We start from the raw sequence: 20,042 nt of genomic DNA on the forward strand, positions 1-20,042 counted from the left end.
TTGTTGCATATTTCAGAGAAGAAATACAGTAGTCCAATTTCCACCTATCCTTGAAGCGTCGGCCATCACAGTCAACTTTCTTTTTGTTGATTGTCGCCATTTCAGAAATGGGGAATAAAGGGTAATGTGGGGTAATGTTGCTTACAGTGCTGCTGCCTTTTAGTGGATAAATGAGGAGCAGCATTTAGTGTGTAAGTTACGTCATATGCTGTTAGCAGTACTGCATACCAATTTATTAAGTCTGTGCGCGGGCCAGACGTTACTGATTTTATGACAGAGGCTGGGGGCCGGATGAAATTTGACCACGGGCCGCATTTGGCCCCCGGGCCGGACTTTGGACATGTCTGGTCTAAGTGAACCAATCACAGTCCATTTCCGCCACATCATATGCGTTGACGTGATGCTAGGGTTTGACAAATCAATTGGACCAAGTCAGGCGACGGCGCAGGGTCTGGAGGGTTCCAGCGATAGGTTGGAGCTGCTACATACTTGGCTTTTTCATAGCTTTGCTGTTGCGACGGCGAGCATTGTTGACATCATATTCGTGTTGTTATGCCGTGAGCTGACGTGTTCATTTAGTATCATTGGGATGTGTTGTCAGTAAATTGAGTGTAAAGTGCTTAGCCAAATTGACCTTGGTGTGTACAGCGTACTTCCGGGTTGTGTGCGCACATTCACCCCCCCCCCCCCACCCCTTTGCGTTTATTTCACTGTGCACTTCATTTGTGTTTTGTTGATTGTTGTGCAGTCGATTTGCATTGTTTTACATTGGCACTGATATGCTGTTAACCCTAAACCCTAACCCGAAGTTCAGAATTTTTTACATTAGGCTTAATCTTCGAGTTTGCTGGGGTTTGATTAGTCTCTGAAGTTGATTTCAACAAATTCCACGCAGTTTATCAGGTATTTGTTAGTTTCAGGGCTCCGGAGTGGCTTAGCTAGCATGAGTCACTAGTGGTTGAAATAAACTCCACCAACTACCGTATTGGCCCGAATATAAGACGATGATTTTTGCATTGAAATAAGACTTAAAAACTGGGGGTCGTCTTATATTCGCGGTTTAGACATTATACCCATTCACGACGCTAGATGGCGCCAGATATCATTGAAGTGATGTTCTGTCATGACAGATCGCAGCTAATCTCAAGTTTAACCAGTTTGCATTATTTTATTGCAATGTTTTTCCTTATTCAGATTTGTTTCAAGATGTCAGTTACAGTTAGACTTCACTTTGATGGTTAATGCAGTTATTGCAATTTTGTTGTTTTATCACAATAGATTGGTTTATTTACATTTCAAAAACCAGAAGCCATTCATTTACGAATGTGATTGCACCTTAGTTTACATATTTAAATATTTAGATATTAAGATTTGAATGAGGCAAAATAACATGCTTTTTCTCTCAAATATATTGTTATAATCATTTGTTTCAGATGTATTGTAATTATTTTCTGTATAAAAATTAATTTAGTGTTCAAAAAGTCTTTTTTCCAACTTGAGTCTTGAAAAAAAGGGGGTCGTCTTATAATCAGGGCTGTTTTATATTCCAGCCAATACGGTGACATTTTTCTGTTGTGATTCTTATGTTGAGGCAGCATAGCGAGAACAATTGTTAAAAAGGAACCGATAAATTACTTTTATAGAAACTTAGTGACTTTGATAATGAAGTAATCAGTAAAGTAACTAGATTACTTTTTTAAGGCGTAATCAGCCGTTAAATTACTTGTTCAAGTAATCTGTGACAACACTAGTTGTGGCCTGTGATAAAGTTGTGTTTGACAACAGTCACAAACAAGGGTGAAAGCAGTAAAGAGCTCAGAAAGGAAGGAAGGTAGGCGGGAAAAAGGGTGTATGGATGAATGAATACTAAGTAGGTTTGCATGAAGGAAGGCAAGAAGCAAGGAAGGATGAAAGGAAGGAGATGGAGCCCTTAAAAAAAAGCTTTGGGGGAAATCAGAATGAAAAGGGGTCGAAAAGGAAGACAGAAGGATGCATGAATAACAGAAGAAGGGAGTGAAGGAATAATAGGCGTCAAGGAAGGAAGGATTTAAAGAAGCATGAAGGAGGAAAGAAAAGAAGGAAGATATCAAGAAAAGAAAGTTTAGGCTAAAGAAGGCAGAATAGAAAAACAGGTGTGACAGAAAAAGTATTGAAGAAAGACAAGCCGGAATGAGGAAAGGACTAGAAAAAATAAGGCAAGAGTGGAGGGATGATAAAACCTTTATTTGTATGGAACCATTAAACACAGAAGTTCTCAAAAGGCATTGGCAGTAGTACATGAGTAGGAAGGAACAAAGTAAAGAAGTAGATTAGGTAGACAAAGGACCTGTAATTGTTACAAACCTTATCATGTACAGTACATGTATAAACTACGTGTATATATGATGTATTTGCGCACACAAGAGCGCAATAATGCTCATAAAGGTCAGGCATTATCTTTGTAGGCCGCGACAGGCAGACCGACGGCAGGCGACCACTCCCCGATCCTTGGGTAGTAAAAGTCGTCGAGCATGGTGTGAGCCGCCATGAGGAGCCCGCCAGGGATTCGGTGTCACGTGTGCTTTTCTTCCCTGCGGCTAATTGACAACCATTGACCTGTGCATGAAAGGACGGGAAAACATATGTGCAGGGTGTGTATGTGAATCGCAGGGCGGGGGCAAGATGGGTCTTTGACAGGTTGACACGACGTTCCACAAAACAAAATGCCCACAGTTTACGAACGAGTTCCGTTCCTGCGCTGGAGATATAACCTGGATTTTCGCGTAAATTGGAATTAACCCTTACAAAACACTCTCTAAATGAAGAAAAAAATCTATCCAAAAACATGTATAATACATCATAGTACTGTCCTCTTGAAGACGTTCGAGCTAAGACCTAGCTAGACAGTGAGCTAAGCTCCGAAATGACGTCAGACGTCCGTGTGGTTTGCTGACTTTATTCAGCTGCTCATGACATCAAACTTGCAGAATGAAACTAAAATATAAGGAAATAAAATCAGTCTCATCTTAAATACCGTATTTTTCGGACTATAAGTAGCACCTGAGTATAAGTCGCACCAGCCATAAAATGCCCAATGAAGAGGAAAAAAACATATAAGTCACACCTGAGTATAAGTCGCATTTTGGAGGAAAATTTACTTGATGAAATCCAACACATAGAACAGATATGTCATTTTGAAAGGCAATTTAATATAAAAATACAATAGAGAAGTACAGTACATGTACAGTATGATAATGCTACATGATGCATGAACAACAAAATGCGAACGTGGCTGGTATGTTAAAGTAACATAGCTATTAAGAGTTATTCTGATAACTATATTAAAAGAACATGCTAACAAGTTCACCAAACCACCAGTGTCACTCCAAAACACCAAAATAACATGTGAAATGATATCATAATGTGTTAATAATTTCACACATAAGTCACTCCTGAGTATAAGTCAAACCCCCAGCCAAACTATGAAAAAAATTGCGATTTATAATCCGAAAAATTCGGTACCAGCAATTCAAATTTGCATTTGTAAGTAGCTGCTGATGCAGCAATAACAAACGATTAGCATGTCAGTTCACGTCCGCACATCATCAAAAACAATCATATAAACTCGCCCCAAGAATTCGACCACAATTAATAACGCACAATAAACAGTACAAAAGGGGTTACATACTGCCGTCACCTCTGGATGCTTCACAAGCAACAAATGTGTGCTCAGGCTGTCACTGTTGTCACTCGGCTGCTCTGTGTGTGCGTATGTGGACTGTGGGGTGGGCGGGCATGTCTGTACATGCGTTAGCATCCTGTTCTACGCTTCTTGCGCCAAAATAAAAGCAACATCACAAAACAAAAGTCAACATTTAAAAAAACGAGATGCAGGCTTCGTAAAGTCAAAATCGCCTAAATCGGGTCCGTCGTAACCCAAGGACTACCTGTATAGCATTTTTTAAAGGAAACCTCGGACTTCAAGACTTAATATGCCACAATTGTTGTCTTTTACAAAAATAACTTATTAGAAACACATAAAATATTGCCATTGATTTCAAAATCTATAATATTTAGTACATGTTTTGACCTACAGAGGGCGCCATGTTTTATGGACGCTTGGTGGGGGATGACGTAGAAGATTGTCAATGTCACTCGACGAATACTGCCGAGTTACTGCAATTCCTTCTACGCGGCGAGACGTCCAACACATGCGCTCATCGGTTATAAGCGGCGAGTATTTACTGTTTGTGTTTTATTGAGTCTTTTATTACCTTTTGATTGCCTCAAAATACTTTTTGCATGTGTTTCCCTCTCATACTTTTAAGCACAGTGCTTTCTTGTGGTAGCTTTGTTGATCTGTTGACTACGTTAGTCACATAGCACCACCCTTATTTGATATTACTACGTTTAATTATTTTCTTAAGGCGTCTTTAGAATGTTCTGTCTGTATCCATCTAAACAAAACAAGCTGAAAGCGCACGTTTGTACTTTGGGTGTCAAATTTACCTCCTGTATATGTTTCGCCGGTGTAGCACATTTTGGCAGAACACTGTTTTTTTCCTACTTTCGTCATGTCTCATCCCGTCTTTCCCGTTCATTTTGCTTTTGCTGTTCGTTTTGTGAATTATCGACAGTACTGTACTGTCATGCTCATTAATGTTCCTCTTGGGTTCAAATTAAAAGGGTTGAACAGATGACATGTTTATGTCACTAGTCATACTCTGAAGCCCGCCTTGCGACGTCAACAACAATGGCGACTACTAATTAAACTAATTTTACCAATTGTATAAAAATGAAAACATCAAGAGGGGTTTCCAAAAATTATTTTTACCTCGAATAACGTTTATCTTTTAAAAACTACAAGTCTTTCAATCCTTTAAGGGGGGGGAATAGAATAAAAAAGTATTTTGGTTTAAAGGAAAAAAAAACATTTTATTAGAAAATGTTTTTACACGAAAAATATGGAGAGGATTTTTGGTTTGTTTTTCTATTATAAAAAAATGGGTAATATTACTTAGATTTTATGTTTATATATTTTTTACTAAAAAAATGTTTTTCAAAGGCTGTACATAGACTTCATAATATATTGACAGGAAACGGGGCGCGGAGCCAATTAACTCATTCACTCCCAGCCATTTTCACCAGTGCAACCCATTTCCGTTTTACGGGATTTTGACTGATTTTGCAAGGCCCGCAGAAAATTCTGATCTATTGCTATATAAACATGGAAAGGGAAAAAAAGTTAGCTCATATCTTTTTCCATTCCTTAGAAATCAGCATTAGAAAATTGCTTAGTTTGAGCAATTTTCCAATTTCTGATGAAAAAACAGAGAAATTGAGATTTTTGTGAAAGCATACATTTCAAACATAACTTTGACTTTAACACAGCAATTTTTTGCTTTAGTTACATCCCAAACATCTGAATAATGTTTTCCTTTTACAAAAGAACATAAACAACAAGACAAACAGAGCTTTTGATAGCAAAGTAACAATTTATTTACACATAACTAACTGAGAGATGACGCTGTTGTGGCCGAGACAGCCGGGGTAAACTTTTCCTTCATCGTCGCCTGTCTCTGCTTGGCGAGCAGCACGGACTCAACGGCATCGTCCGCTGCACTGGTATTCCCGGTTGTTCTGCTCGGTTGTCCAACGCCTGGCATCCCGGGCGTCCTCCCGGTTGTTCTGCTCGGTCGTCCGCCGCCTGGCATCCTGGATGTCCATTCGGTCATCTTCCGCCGGCGGCCCGGCCATGCGACCCGCCCGTTAGTTCCGTTGAATCGGGTTACCAAATGCGCTACTGCCCTCCAGTGGCCAGTTTTATTGCTTTAAAATGGATTTTCAGCGTTGTGCTTTGGAGCTAAGTTGAATCAGAACCCAGAGATGTCTCTTGTGAAAAAAAAAAAAACATAAAAGACGTATAATTACGTCTTTGGAACACTGAAATAATTAAAAATAGAACATATTTAGACGTTTTTGGGAGCAAATGAGTTAATAGGGGGCCTATCTCCGTCAAAGCTGACCGAGTGGAAACACAGACAAAGAGCGTTTTATGTTGAAATTTCTCATTAACAAAAGCTTAAATTCCTGAATTTTTTATGGATATGGATGTAAAACAGTCTCGGTTCTTGGTTAGAAGCAAAAAAAAAAAAAAAAACGGGCAGGAAGCATTTATTTTACGTAACTATGTCGAATGTGCTGCTAGTCTTTAGGCCACTATGGTGCCGCCTTATCACCACAAAGAGCTTTTTACGTTGAAAATTCTTGTAAATAAATGCCTAAATCCCTGAATTCTTTATAGAAATGGATGTAAAACAGTCTCGATTCTTTCTTAAAAGACCAAAGAACCGGGCAGTTACCATTTATTTTAGGTAAATATGTCGAATGTGCTGCTAGTCTTTAAGCCACTGTGGCTCGCCTTATCACTACAAAGAGCTTTTTACGTTGAAAATTCTTGTGAATAAATGCTTAAATCCCTGAATCCTTCATAGATATGAACGTAAAACAGTCTCGATTCTTGGTTAAAAGCGAAAAAACAGGCAGTTAGCATTTATTTTACATAAATATTGCGACGCCAATGCCATAGCGGTTAATTTCTCCCATTGATTTTTTTCACGTTTCATAATGCATGCATGGCACGAAAAATTTAATAATTACCTTGAATCTTCGAACAAATCACTTCTGAGACAATCCTTCCCGTTTGTATGTAGTACAGCTTCCGTACTTTTTCAACCTAAATCCGGCGTTATGTCGCTGCATGTGTTTGAGAATAACTGCGACCGACTTTGACCGACTGAAGCGGAGTGTGGGACAGCCCCCTACTTGAATGTGTTCCGTCAATATCATTATGACGTCGATGAGCTGTATTTTCATGAAAAATAGAAATTAATTTTATCAGAATGAAGTTGTATTCTCAAACAATAAAATCACTCTGCGGTGGGGAAAATAATGCTAAAATACAGGTAGTTATAAAGGTGATCCTGACCAATGTAATCCATCTTTAACAATAAATATTCTTCATTCTAGAGCTGATGCACGCTTTTTGATTGATGTGATGACATCAGGAAATCACAGGAAATCCCGGGTCTGGAGGGCTCCGTCTGGCAAAACGAGCCAAACATGAGGACGAGTCGGACTTGCGATAAGGCCAGATATGGCTTCTCTGTTTTGGGGTTGGAAACAAGCTGCAAAGCGCGTCCTCGGGGGGTTAGGAATAGTTCAAAGTGCACTTTGGCTCCTTGACTATGTGACCGTGTGTGTGTATTTCACAATGATCTGCTGGATGAGGCTCAGAGAGAGACGAAGATAAGTAGTGACTGTGAGAAACCGCAGATCTCACACCCACTCACAAGGAAACACACACAAACACTCTAGACCACAAACCTGCACCTAAGTAGGCGTGCACAAGAAAAGCACGACAACAGTCCATGTTGGCTTTCCACAGGGGCAGAAAGACATGGGGAAAGTAGTCATTTCAACCAAAATCAAGTTTTGGGTGTTGTATTCTGCCTGAAAAAAAGTCAAAATATTACCTGAATTAAGCTGTTTTACAAAAAACAAACGACAAATGTGAATGAGCAATGATGGATAAAGGCGCAAAAGATGCCTTTTGCTTCTTGATACTGCACTTGCAGCTCTAAGTCTCAAAAAACATGTTGGCTCAGGGTGCACGAAATCCTCAGAAACTGTCACAAAAGCACGATGGCTGAGAAGTCCCGAATGCATCATATTTACTTCCGTGAACACTGCGACACGTTATGACGTGTCTCAGGGGCAGTTTACATGGCGACTCTGCGACACAAAGACGCAATGACTGAGTTGCGGACTCACCTCGCGTGCATATGGTGTCGGCGAAGACGAAAAATTCTGATTCCTGCCTCCAAAGTGGAAGAATCCGATTGCGGGGGGTAGGGATGGGAATCGAAATCCGATTCCAATTCGGAACCGGTTCCGAGTGTTTCGAGGCCTCGACATCACAATGAAAAAGCCTTAACGATCCCTTTAACGATTCCTAAAGACGCGTATTGCGTCGTGACGTGTCTTGTTGTCCAGACGCATCAAACTTGCATGGCGCCAAGAACTACTCGCTCCAAAGTTTGACTACACTTCACCAGGAAAGAGTGTGAAAATGAAAGGTTACGACGGGTATGCACGAGCATTGCAGCCATAAACATAACAATGACAGCACGTAGGTTCAAACGCTCGAAAGTGTGTCTTCACTTCACGAGGAAAAATTACAACAAAGCGACTTGCAGTCATTGCAAGGTGGAGATAACTGCATCGGGAGGGAATACGACTGCGCTGTCCTCACAGAGAGGCTAAGGCTCAGTCCTGGCTATACAGCTAGCTAAACTCCCATATGACGATGCAGAAGACATTGGTATAATTTGCTGACTTTATTCAACCATCACTTCAAGAGTGAAACAGAATAGAAATTAAACAAATCAATTTCGTCCCCAATAACAAACAGGTTTGCATCAACGTAAATCAGCGATGATTAGCTGCTAATAACAGTAATAAAAAATGGTTAGCATTCGTTCGCTAGCATTAGCACATCGTTCAAACTACTACACAACTGGATTTAAGTGTCCGATCGCGAGTGGAAACACAACAACAACAACACAAAAGATGATACATACAGGCGTTGCCTCTGTAGATATTAACATTAACAAAGAACGCAGGCTCGTAGAAGTGTTTCCCTCTCTCACTAACTCGCTCACTCGCTTGGATGCGGCATTTCTTCTTCAGGTGTAAGCGCGCTCTTCTTCACTTGAGCGCGTTCGTCTTCGCGTGAGGAAGCGCAAGGGCGCCCCCACTTGAGCGTGTAAGCGCCACAAAAACTAAAAGGCATGTATTTCAATGTAATGGTAAATAATACACGTTAACCCATAATTCCCCAAACTGCGGCCTGCGGCCCAAATACGGCCCGCCTCCACATTTGGTCGGCCATTTTGAATTTTTTTTTTTCTCAATCGTGTTATTTATTTCCTGGCCTTTTCCTTGAAGAATTCAGAGAGGGTTATTTGGTTATTATCTATTTAATTAATAGTGTTTTTATTATTAATTATTATTATTATTATATTATTATTTTTATTTTATTTACTTTCATTCCGTGAAGAATCAAGAAAGAGTTATTTGATTGTGGCTTTCTGAAAAACAATAATTTTTTACATTTATGCACTTCTGCAATCGTCACACTTTTTCTGTTACAAACTGACCCCGGCCCCTCATCAGAGAAGGGAAAAGTTATGTGGCCCTCACAGGAAAAAGTTTGGGGACCCCTGCTTTAACACATATTGCCAAAGGCAGAACAACGACCTATCTGCCAATATATACCAATATTTTTTATTTCTATTAGATAAATGTTTCAGTAAAATGTTACACATTTTTGTGTATTTGCCACTTATTGCCACAGTTAACAATGAGGCTTTGGGCCTCTTTTGATCTCGTTGTGAGTTTGTTTAATCAGAAGTCACAACCTTACAAACTCGATGCCTATCAAAACGTTTGTTCTTCTTTTTCCCCAAATTAGAATCGATAAGAGAATCGATAAAGAATCGAATCGTTAAGCAATATCGATAATGGAATCGGAATCGTAAAAATCCTATCAATTCCCATCCCTAGCGGGGGGTTGAGGCGGGCTTCCTCGGCATGCATATCAAAGGCTCCTGCGGCGCGAGACCGCGCTGTTAACGTCAGCACTCGTACACGTCACATTGGGCGTGCGCAGCGGTGCTACTAAACATTAAAAACAGCAAATATGGCGGAATGTCGGCTTTAATTTACTGTTATAATAATATTTTCAAATTAAATATGTTGAACGTTTCCATTTTTGTGCCTTTTTGGACAAAAGAAAAATGACATTGCTTCGAGTGGGCGGGGATATTTTTTTCCGGGCTGAGGGAGCTTGGTGGGGTCAAAGTACATCATTTTCTGTCGCCCAGTAAATCTACACTGCCCCCTAGGGCCTGGCATGAATACTACATCGTTTTCATGCGGAATCGCGACATTGTTCAAATGGAGACGCAAATGCAAATTTGAAATTTTTCGTATTCTCGGAGAGTCGCCATGTAAACGGCCCCTCAGTGCGCATGCATGTGACATCATGGAAGCCTTCTCTTCACCGGACACACAAGAAAAACGAAATCGACAAAATCACGCCCTGCGCAATCGCATATTTTTGTATAAATATATATTTAAGTATCTACATGTGGATGGAAGGCTTTTTAGTTTGATAAGCATGACTTGTTGATTTTCAAGTGGTTCCCTCGGGACCTTTTTTATTTTCTTCTCAGGCCGTCCTCTTCATCATCCTCTTCCTGTTCCACGCATGCATGGATGTCAGATAAGATAGTTGAAGAAAGAGAAAACCCGTCGGGCCTGCTGCTGCTCCTCTCCTGCTGCAACACGCTGCAGTCAGGCCGCAAAAGAAAGAATTAGAGCGCACAAAAGGCCTTTGAGTCACGTCAGCGGGTTTATTAAATCAACAGCTCACCAAGCATTTATGTGTGTGTGTGGGTGTGCATGCGTGTGGGGGTGTGCGTGTATGTGTGGCCTGATTGAAGCCAAAACCAAAAGATTGCAATGCTATGCAACATGACTTAATTGCCATTGTTATGTAAATGTGCTGGTTTGGTTGTCACGGAAAAGCTCCCAGACGCACCCTTTCTTTTTCCTTAAATGAGGTAATTACAGCATTAAATTACAACAAGTGGAAAAACATGATCTTACAGTTGAAAAATAATAAGAGATTTTATTTTTGTAAAAATAAAATTACAACTTTGTCCTAGAAAAAAAAAAATCTGTAAATTTTAATTAAAAAAAAAAATCTGATTTTATTCTTGTAAACATCATGATTTTCCTTCTTAAAATACGTTTTCTGGTAAACTCTCATTTTAAGAAAAAAAAAAAAAAAATCAAAGATTTTTTCTTATATGTTGATTTTATTCTGGTATTTAAAAATATCACGGATTTCCTCTTTTTGTAAACTTTATATATCAAAAAAATCTTCTAAAAATAACAAAACCTTTCCTTTAGCAAACCTGACACCCCACCCCCCCCCACCCCCGCCGTTCAATTTTTTAAAAAAACTGATTTTACTTTTGTAAAAATGACAATTTTGTCCTTTTTTTTTTCTGGCTAACAGGAACCGCTAAAAAAAAAAAAAACTATCCCATTTATTCTTGTAAAAAATCTTTTATTTTCTTTGGAAAAAATACTACTTTTTTCTGGTTCAATTATTGTAAACATCATGATTTTCCCCTAAAAAAATACTTTTTCTTATAAAGTCTCAACTTAAAGACCATATGTGAAGAAATTTCATAAAATGCCAAACAGGTTCAAAATTAAAGTAATTAAACATTGTTCAACAAATGAGGCATGAAAAAATAATTTATATGTTGTATATTTGACAAAATAATCGCGTTTCCGAAGTTCAAGCCTGAAAGACGACGAAGCCGGAAGTGATACGTCACACCAAGAACAGCGATGGCAGCGCTCCATACGGCCGCCATACAAACCCCTTCAAACAATGATTCAAACAGCGATATAAGGGATAGATCGAGCGCAAGTGAGGAGATCCAAGTTTTTGAAAAGTTGGAGGAAGAGGAGGAGGTTGGAATTTTATGTTGGACCTTACATGTATTAGCCAGACGCTAATCAGGATGCTAACAATGTGCCCACATGACCTGACATGGAATGGGACAAGACCCATCGACATTACAAGATTGGTAAGATATAGGCTGTTATTATTTTTATGATTTGAAGATGCAGGCATTTCCACATAATTTTATTTTTTACATTATTACTCATCGCTGATATGAATAGCATCGATTGGGGTTTGCCTCATTAAAGCTAACGTCGCTAGCTTCTACTGTTCATTCCATAACATGATCGGGGATTCGTCAAAACTTCTTTTATCCCAGGCAATAGTAGGTGGTTTATTTACCTGACATGTTTCGGCGAACATTTCCGCGTTTGTATTGCCTGGGATAAAAGAAAAGTTTTGACGAAAAGTTTTGACGAATCCCCGATCATGTTGTGGAATGAACAGTAGAAGCTAGTGACGTTAGCTTTTTTTTACCTTACATGTTTCGGCGAACACTTCCGCCTTCGGACTCTGACAAAGGCGGAAGTGTTCGCCGAAACTTGTCAGGTAATTAAACCACCTACTATTGCTCGGGATAAAAGAAAAGTTTTGACGAATTTTTAAGTGTAGGCAACATGAACTCAATACAACTATGATCGGGGATTGCCACGAGTTAGCTTTCGGCTAACGTCGCTAGCTTCTACTGTTCATTCCACAACACGATCAGGGTTTTGCCTCGAGTTACTTTTCAGCTAATGTCGCTACCTTCTACTGTTCAATCCGCAACAGTTGGCAGCTCTGCTTTGACGAAGTCATCAGTCATCTATCCAAAAATCACACTTTTTGGCAAATCCTTGATCATAAGCAGACCGGTTGAGGAAGCAGGCATCTTTGAAGTGTTTGCAGCAGAGAACACTACTCGATGATGGCGTGAAATTCATTCGCTTCTTGTGAACGAAAGATGTCCCTTTACGTGCCCTGCTATCCTTTGGCCACTCATACAACTTTTGTTTAGATTGAGAACAATACATCGCCACACACCGCCATGGCATCTTACCGAGAAGCAATGCAACAATACTGTTCTATGGCGGACTTCCCTCGCAGTTCTTTGTGTGACGTAATTTCCGAAGATTGTCGAAGAAAAGCATTTTTGTTGTCAAGGGCGTTGCTATGGGTTAAACAAAGAATCTGGAAGGGTTGCGTTAAAAAAAAAAAAAAAAAAGAAAGAAAGAAAATATGCTTATAATTGTTTAGCCATTGATATTATTCAAAAACATGGTTGGCCAACCTTACTTCACATTTGGTCTTTAAGAAAAAGTTTTAAAATTTATATATATAGATTTTATTCTAGTTTTTAAGGCAAGGCAAGGCAAATTTATTTATATAGCACAATTCAACACAAGGCAATTCAAAGTGCTTTACATCACATGAAGAAAAATAAAGGAAAAACTACTACTAATAATAATCATTGAAATCAGCAATGGAGATAAGCACAAGAGGAATAGAAGGCAGCTAGGTTGAAATTTATAGACAGTTATGGATATGCAGTGCCAAACAAAAGCGTTTTTAGCCCTGATTTAAAGGAGCTAACAGTTTGAGCATACTTCAGACGTTCGGGTAACTTGTTCCAGAGGTGAGGAGCATAATAACTAAATGCTGCCTCACCCTGCTTGGTTCTTGTTCTTGGAACATGCAGAAGACCCGTTCCAGACGACCTTAGGGGTCTAGATGTCTCATAGGAATCTAACAAGTCAAGCATGTATTTTGTTCCAAGGCCATTAAGTGTTTTGTAGACGAGCAGTAGTATTTTATAGTCTATCCTTTGAGTCACTGGAAGCCAGTGTAGCGATTTCAAAACCGGTGTAATGTGGTCCAGCTTCCTTGTATTTGTGAGGACTCTGGCTACAGCATTCTGTACTAGCTGCAGCTTCCTGACTGATTTTTTATCAAGACCTGTAAATATACCGTTGCAGTAGTCCAATCTGCTGAAAATGAATGCATGCATAAGTTTTTCCATGTCTTGTTGAGTCAGAAGCCCCTTAATTCTGGTTATAATTTTTTAGGTGGTAATAAGCGGATTTAGTGACGGACTTAAGAATATCACAATTTTCCTCTTTTTGTAAATTTGACCTTTAAAAGAATTCTTCTAAAAATAAAAAAACCTTTCCATGAAAACAAAATACCCCCCCTTTCAATTTTAATAATATATGATTTTACTTTTGTAAAAACTCCCCATTTTGTCCTTTAGTTTTTTCCCTGGCCAACAGAAACAGCTAACGGCTAAAGAAAAAAAGTATTCCATTTATTCTTGTAAAAAAATCTTTTTCTTTTATTTTCTTTGGGGAAAAAAATACTACTTTTTTTTCCACAAGGGTCGGCGGGTGTTAACCTACAAATTAAAAACAATTAAAAGCAACAAAAAACACTTGACTTAGCAATGCTGCTGCCATATGCGGCAATAGATGTCCAATCTATTTGAACTGCGAGGGCCTGATAGTGTAAAAATAAATCATGACAACATTGTAACGTTACTTATAGTCATGTACGACTACCACAAGCTTTAAAGTTATTGTTGCCAAACCCTGACCTCAGTAGCTGCCATTAACAGCTATAGACATCCAATCCATATGAACTGAGAGTTCTGGCAGTGAATGATCGCTGCTGTCGATCAGTTGTGGCAAACCAGTTAAAATTTGCAACACTGTTTCATTTCATTCTTTTTTTTTAACAACATGTACAATCCACATTCCGGGTGGCACGTGCCGGTCCATATGTTTCTTAACTTTGATTTAGCGGACTCCTGAAATGAACACCTTGGCCAAACCTGTCGCCGTATAAGGTGTCGTCGTTGGAGGCCCCCGAAACTAGCGGCCCCCCGTCGGGCGTCGCTTTGCCTTGCCGTTCTTAAAGAAAATGGAAAGGCCAGATAATAACAAATGTACATTAGCTGACAATTAGACAAGGGAAGTAAAGTCGGAGCAGATGGACCCCGAGGGGCCCGCTCGCACCCCCTCCACCGCCATACTGTTTCAAGTCTTGCGTAACACCCCTCCACCCATAGTACCTTTGCAGAAAGTGGCTCAAAGCCAAAACAAACAGTGCTTTACTTCTTCTTACACTTGGATGACACTTCAAGTTTCTGTAAAGTCAGAATCAAAACAACTCGTGAACATGTCCAGTTTTCTTGTAAAATACCCCTTGAACATGAGTTCAATCATCCAATCAAAGGACAGAAAAAATGCAGCCGTCACTGTAAATCTCTAAATTAGTTTTGTTGTCTAAATATAGTTGCTTAACAGTGTTTCTCATCTGCCACCTCTCAGCATTGATGGTAAGTACAGTAAATTATTTGTCATTTACTTTTGTTATTTATTCTAATTAATCTAATTGGTTAATTTGTACAGTAATAGCTATGCATACATTAGTATGAAAAACTGTCTGAAACTTTTGGAATTTTCTGATCCTTGTCAAAATCACACAGATGAAAAAACAATGTCTGCTTTAATTAACATCTAAACATTTATAGGTTTTCATATTTTAATGAGGACAGTATGGAAACAATGACAGAAGGGGGGAAAATAAGTAAGTGAACCATCACATTGAATATTTTGAAGCAATACCTTCAACCAGATGCTTCCTGTAGCTGCAGATCAGTCTGGCATATCGATCAGGACTAATCTTGGCCCATTCTTCTCCACAAAAATGCTGTAGTTCACTCAGATTTCTGGGATGTCTAGTATGAATCGCTGTCTTTAGGTCATGCCACAGCATCTCAATGGGGTTCAAGTCTGGTCATTGACTTGGCCACACCAGAACGTGTATTTTGTTCTTCTGAAACCATTCTGAAGTTCATTTACTTCTGTGTTATGGAGCATTGTCTTGTTGCAGAATCCATTCTCTTTTTAGCTTCAACTGTCTGGCAGACTGCCTCAGGTTTTCCTGCAAAACATCCTGATAAACGTTTGAACTCATTCTTCCATTAACGATTGCAAGTTGTCCAGGCCCCGAAGCAGCAAAACAGCCCGAAATCATGATGCTACCTCCACCATGATTCACGGTGGGGATGAGGTGTTGATGTTGTTGAGCTGTTCCATTTTTCCTCCACACATGACGCTGTGTGTTACTTCCAAACAATTCAACTTTGGTTTCATCAGTCCACAAAATATTTTGCCAAAACTTCTGTGGAGTGTCCAAGTGCCTTTTTGCGAACATTAAACGAGTAACAATGTTTTTTTTAGACAGCAGTGGCTTACTCTGTGGAGTCCTCCAATGTACACCATTCTTGGCCATTGTTTTACATATAGTTGATGTGTGCACAGAGATATTGGACAGTGCCAGTGATTTCTGTAAGTCTTTATCAGACACTTTTGGGTTCTTTTTTACCTGTCTGAGTATTCTGCGCTGAACCCTTGCCATCATCTTTGGTAGACGGCCACTCCTTGGGAGAGAAGCAACAGTGGCAAACTCTCTCCATTTTAAGACAACTTCTCTGACTCTCGATTGATGAACATCCAGACTTTTAGAGATGGTTTTGTATCCTATCCCAGCCTTTCTCTGCATCGTCCGCTGCACTGGTGGTCCCGGTCGTTCTGCTCGGTCGTCGAGCGCCTGGCATCCTGGGCATCCTCTAGGTTGTTCTCCATTCGGTCGTCTTCCGCCGGCGCCCCGGCCGTGCGGCCCGGCCGTTCGTTGCTGTTGAATTGCATTACCAAATGCGCTACTGCCATCCAGTGGCCAGTTTTATTTCTTTAAAATGGATTTTCAGCTTTGTGCTTTGGAGCTAATTTGAATCAGAACCTAGAGATGTCTCTTGTAAAAAAAAAAAAAATTAATTAAAAACAATTTTTTTTTAAAACAAACGTAAAAGACGTATAAATACAGCTTTGGGACTTTTCTTTTTACTTTATTTTATTAATATGACTTAAAACACATGTTTTTGGATAGTTTTTTTTTTTTTTTGGAGGGTGCTGAAGGGGAATTAAAGGGTTAATTCAGATTTTCGCTGAAATTCGGGTTACATCGCCAGCCTAGGAACTGAACCTGTTCGTAACCCGGCGCAACCCTGTTCTCTGAATTGTGAATTTTTAGACAATTTTTTTACACTTGTACAATAATAAGGCCTAAGCTATATATAAACATTTTTGAAGCATATGTCGAGAAGCAATTCCTTGACAGGAACAAATAAATAAATAAATAAATAAAAATCATCACGCATACTACTGGAAGATAATTTACACATTCACTGCCATTTATGGCGATTGACTTCCAATCCATTTTGACTGGGAGGGCTGTCTGTGATCATTCGCTGCCAGTCAAAACGGATTGAACATCTATCACTGTTTGTGGCAGCCAATGAGTTCATTACAATGCATTAAACACATGCATGTTTCTGTCTTTTGTACATGAATGAATTTTAATGACGTACATAACAGTCAAGAATGCCACAATTAGCGCTGTTTCGGTTCCAGCGATCTGGTTCCGAACATCCTGCGGCGACAACAGTGCCGTCTGGCGCGAATCATGGAAGAGCTCAATTACATAACTTAAGACTTTCATTAGGCGGCGCGCTCCATTGAGCTCTCCGGGAAAGCTCCAGATGTGACTTCATGAAGGGGGCTCTCTGTGCGGAGCCACCCCCCCGCCAAAATCCATCCATCCAGCTGTAAGCACTCATCAGAGAGTGGATGGATGGGGGAGTGATGAACGGGAAGGCTGGGAGCTTTATTAACAACAAAAACCAAAAAAAAAAAAATCCACTCTCTCCTTCTCCTCAAAAACAGATCCAGCCCCACCCAGAGCACCCCTACACCACCACTAGCATAGCCCCTCCTCTCCCATAATTCTCCTAAAGAGGGCCAATAAGTCTTTTGGCATGTGTCAGGCCGAGGTGGCCAACCAGACAGGCAGCAGGAAGCGGGAAGCGGCCCAGGAGACGCTCTCTGAGGGGCCGCCCGAGTAAACAAGAGGAACCCACCTCAGCACTCCTTATTTTGAAAAAACAAAAACAGGGTTAGCTGGTGTATCCCCTTGCTAAATAAATTTGTGAGTACATTGTAATGCTACTTCTAGTCATGTAGCATATGCAAACCCTTATTTGATTTATTATTTAATTTTAAAAATATATATATAACAATAACAATATCATGCAAACTTTTATTTCCATCAAATATTTTTCATGATATTCACATTTTTGGAAATTCTGATTTTTGGGAACTACAGTGATCCCTCGTTTTTCGCGGTTAATGTTTTTTGTGTGTGTTCAATGTATTTATTTAGATTTAGCATTGGAAAGAGATACAGTGGGGCAAATAAGTATTTAGTCAACCACCAATTGTGCAAGTTCTCCTACTTGAAAAGATTAGAGAGGCCTGTAATTGTCAACATGGGTAAACCTCAACCATGAGAGACAGAATGTGGGGGAAAAAACAGATAATCACATTGTTTAATTTTTTTAAAAGAATTTATTTCCAAATTAGAGTGGAAAATAAGTATTTGGTCACCTTCCAACAAGATAGATTTCTGGCTGTCAAAGAGGTCTAACTTCTTCAAATGAGGTCTTTAAATATTTACATAAAATGGACGATAACTGCCCATTTTTGCTTTTAACCAAGAATCTACACTGTATTACGTTCATATCTATAGAAAATTAAAAAGCTCTTTGTTTCGTGACGGCCGCCATGTTGGCTTACACAATACATTAAATCTGGCTTTAAATATTTATGTAAAATGAATGATAACTGCCCATTTTTTGCTTTTAACCCAAAATTTAGACTGTTTTACATTCATATTTATAGAAATAGCCCGATTTAAGCATTTATTCACAAGAATTTATACTTCAAAAGCTCTTTGTTTTATGACGGCCACCATGTTGGATTTTGTGAAAAAATTTAAGTTGTTATTTCTGGCAAAAACTTGTATGATATGTTAAATATTGCTATTGATCCTAAAAATATACAGTGGGGCAAATAAGTATTTAGTCAACCACTAATTGTGCAAGTTCTCCTACTTGAAAAGATTAGAGAGGCCTGTAATTGTCAACATGGGTAAACCTCAACCATGAGAGACAGAATGTGGAAAAAAACAGATCATCACATTGTTTGATTTTTTAAAAGAATTTATTTCCAAATTAGAGTGGGAAAAAAAGCATTTGGTCACCTACAAACAAGCAAGATTTCTGGCTGTCAAAGAGGTCTAACTTCTTCAAACGAGGTCTAATGAGGCTCCACTCGTCACCTGTATTAACGGCACCTGTTTTAACTCATTATCGGTATAAAAGACACCTGTCCAAAATCTCAGTAAGTCACACTCCAAACTGCACTATGGCCAAGACCAAAGAGCTGTCGAAGGACACCAGAGACAAAATTGTAGACCTGCACCAGGCTGGGAAGACTGAATCTGCAATAGTTAAAACGCTTGGTGTAAAGAAATCAACTGTGGGAGCAATTATTAGAAAATGGAAGACACACAAGACCACTGATAATCTCCCTCGATCTGGGGCTCCATCTCACCCCGTGGTGTCAAAATGATCACAAGAACGGTGAGCAAAAATCCCAGAACTATTATTTGCCCCACTATATGTGTGAAAGAGTATAGAAGTGTGTGTGAGAGACTATAGGGTTGTGTGCGCGTGAGTTTAGTAATGTGTAAGAAAGTATAGTAGTGTTAGTGATAGACTATACTACTAAGTATGAGAGTATATTGAAGTGAGTGACAGAGAATAGTGTATGTGAGAGGTTATACTACGAAGTGTGAGCGAGAATAGAAATGTAGGTGTAACGGTATAGTTGCGCATGTGTGAGAGTATGATGTTACATGTGAAAGCAAGTATGATTTACTTCTCAAACGGCCTCTAATAGAAAACTTCTACATTTACATTAAAAATATATATACAGTATATAAAAAAAAATATATATATATATATATATATTAGGGCTGTCAAACGATTAAAATTTTTAATCGAGTTAATTACAGCTTAAAAATTAATTAATCGTAATTAATCGCAATTAATCGCAATTCAAACCATCTATAAAATTTGCCATATTTATCTGTAAATTATATATATATTCTGTAAAATAAATTGTTGGAATGGAAAGATAAGACACAAGATGGATATATACATTCAACATACGGTACATAAGGACTGTCGTGGGCATTTCACTCTACTGTCATTTAAATCTGTCTATGCTGTCCTCACTCCGAAGCGTCTACTTTTTCCAAAGCTAGACAGCTAGTGAACGACGCCTTAATAATCAGACTTCTTCCTTTTTCATCTGATTTATTAATAAATTGTCCTCTTTAGACCGTAGTAAAACTACAAACAAAAAAGTACACAAGCATTGCATTAGCAACAATGTTAGCTTAGCACGATATACAGGTTCACTAAACATAAACAAAAAGCGTCTCATACAAAAAATCTAACATTTTGCTTACTAACATAATATGTACATTCTTTACAACAACCATACTTACGGAC

The sequence above is a fragment of the Corythoichthys intestinalis genome, chromosome 15 (genome assembly GCF_030265065.1).
Source record: "Corythoichthys intestinalis isolate RoL2023-P3 chromosome 15, ASM3026506v1, whole genome shotgun sequence".
NCBI classification, from domain to species: Eukaryota; Metazoa; Chordata; class Actinopteri; order Syngnathiformes; family Syngnathidae; genus Corythoichthys; species Corythoichthys intestinalis.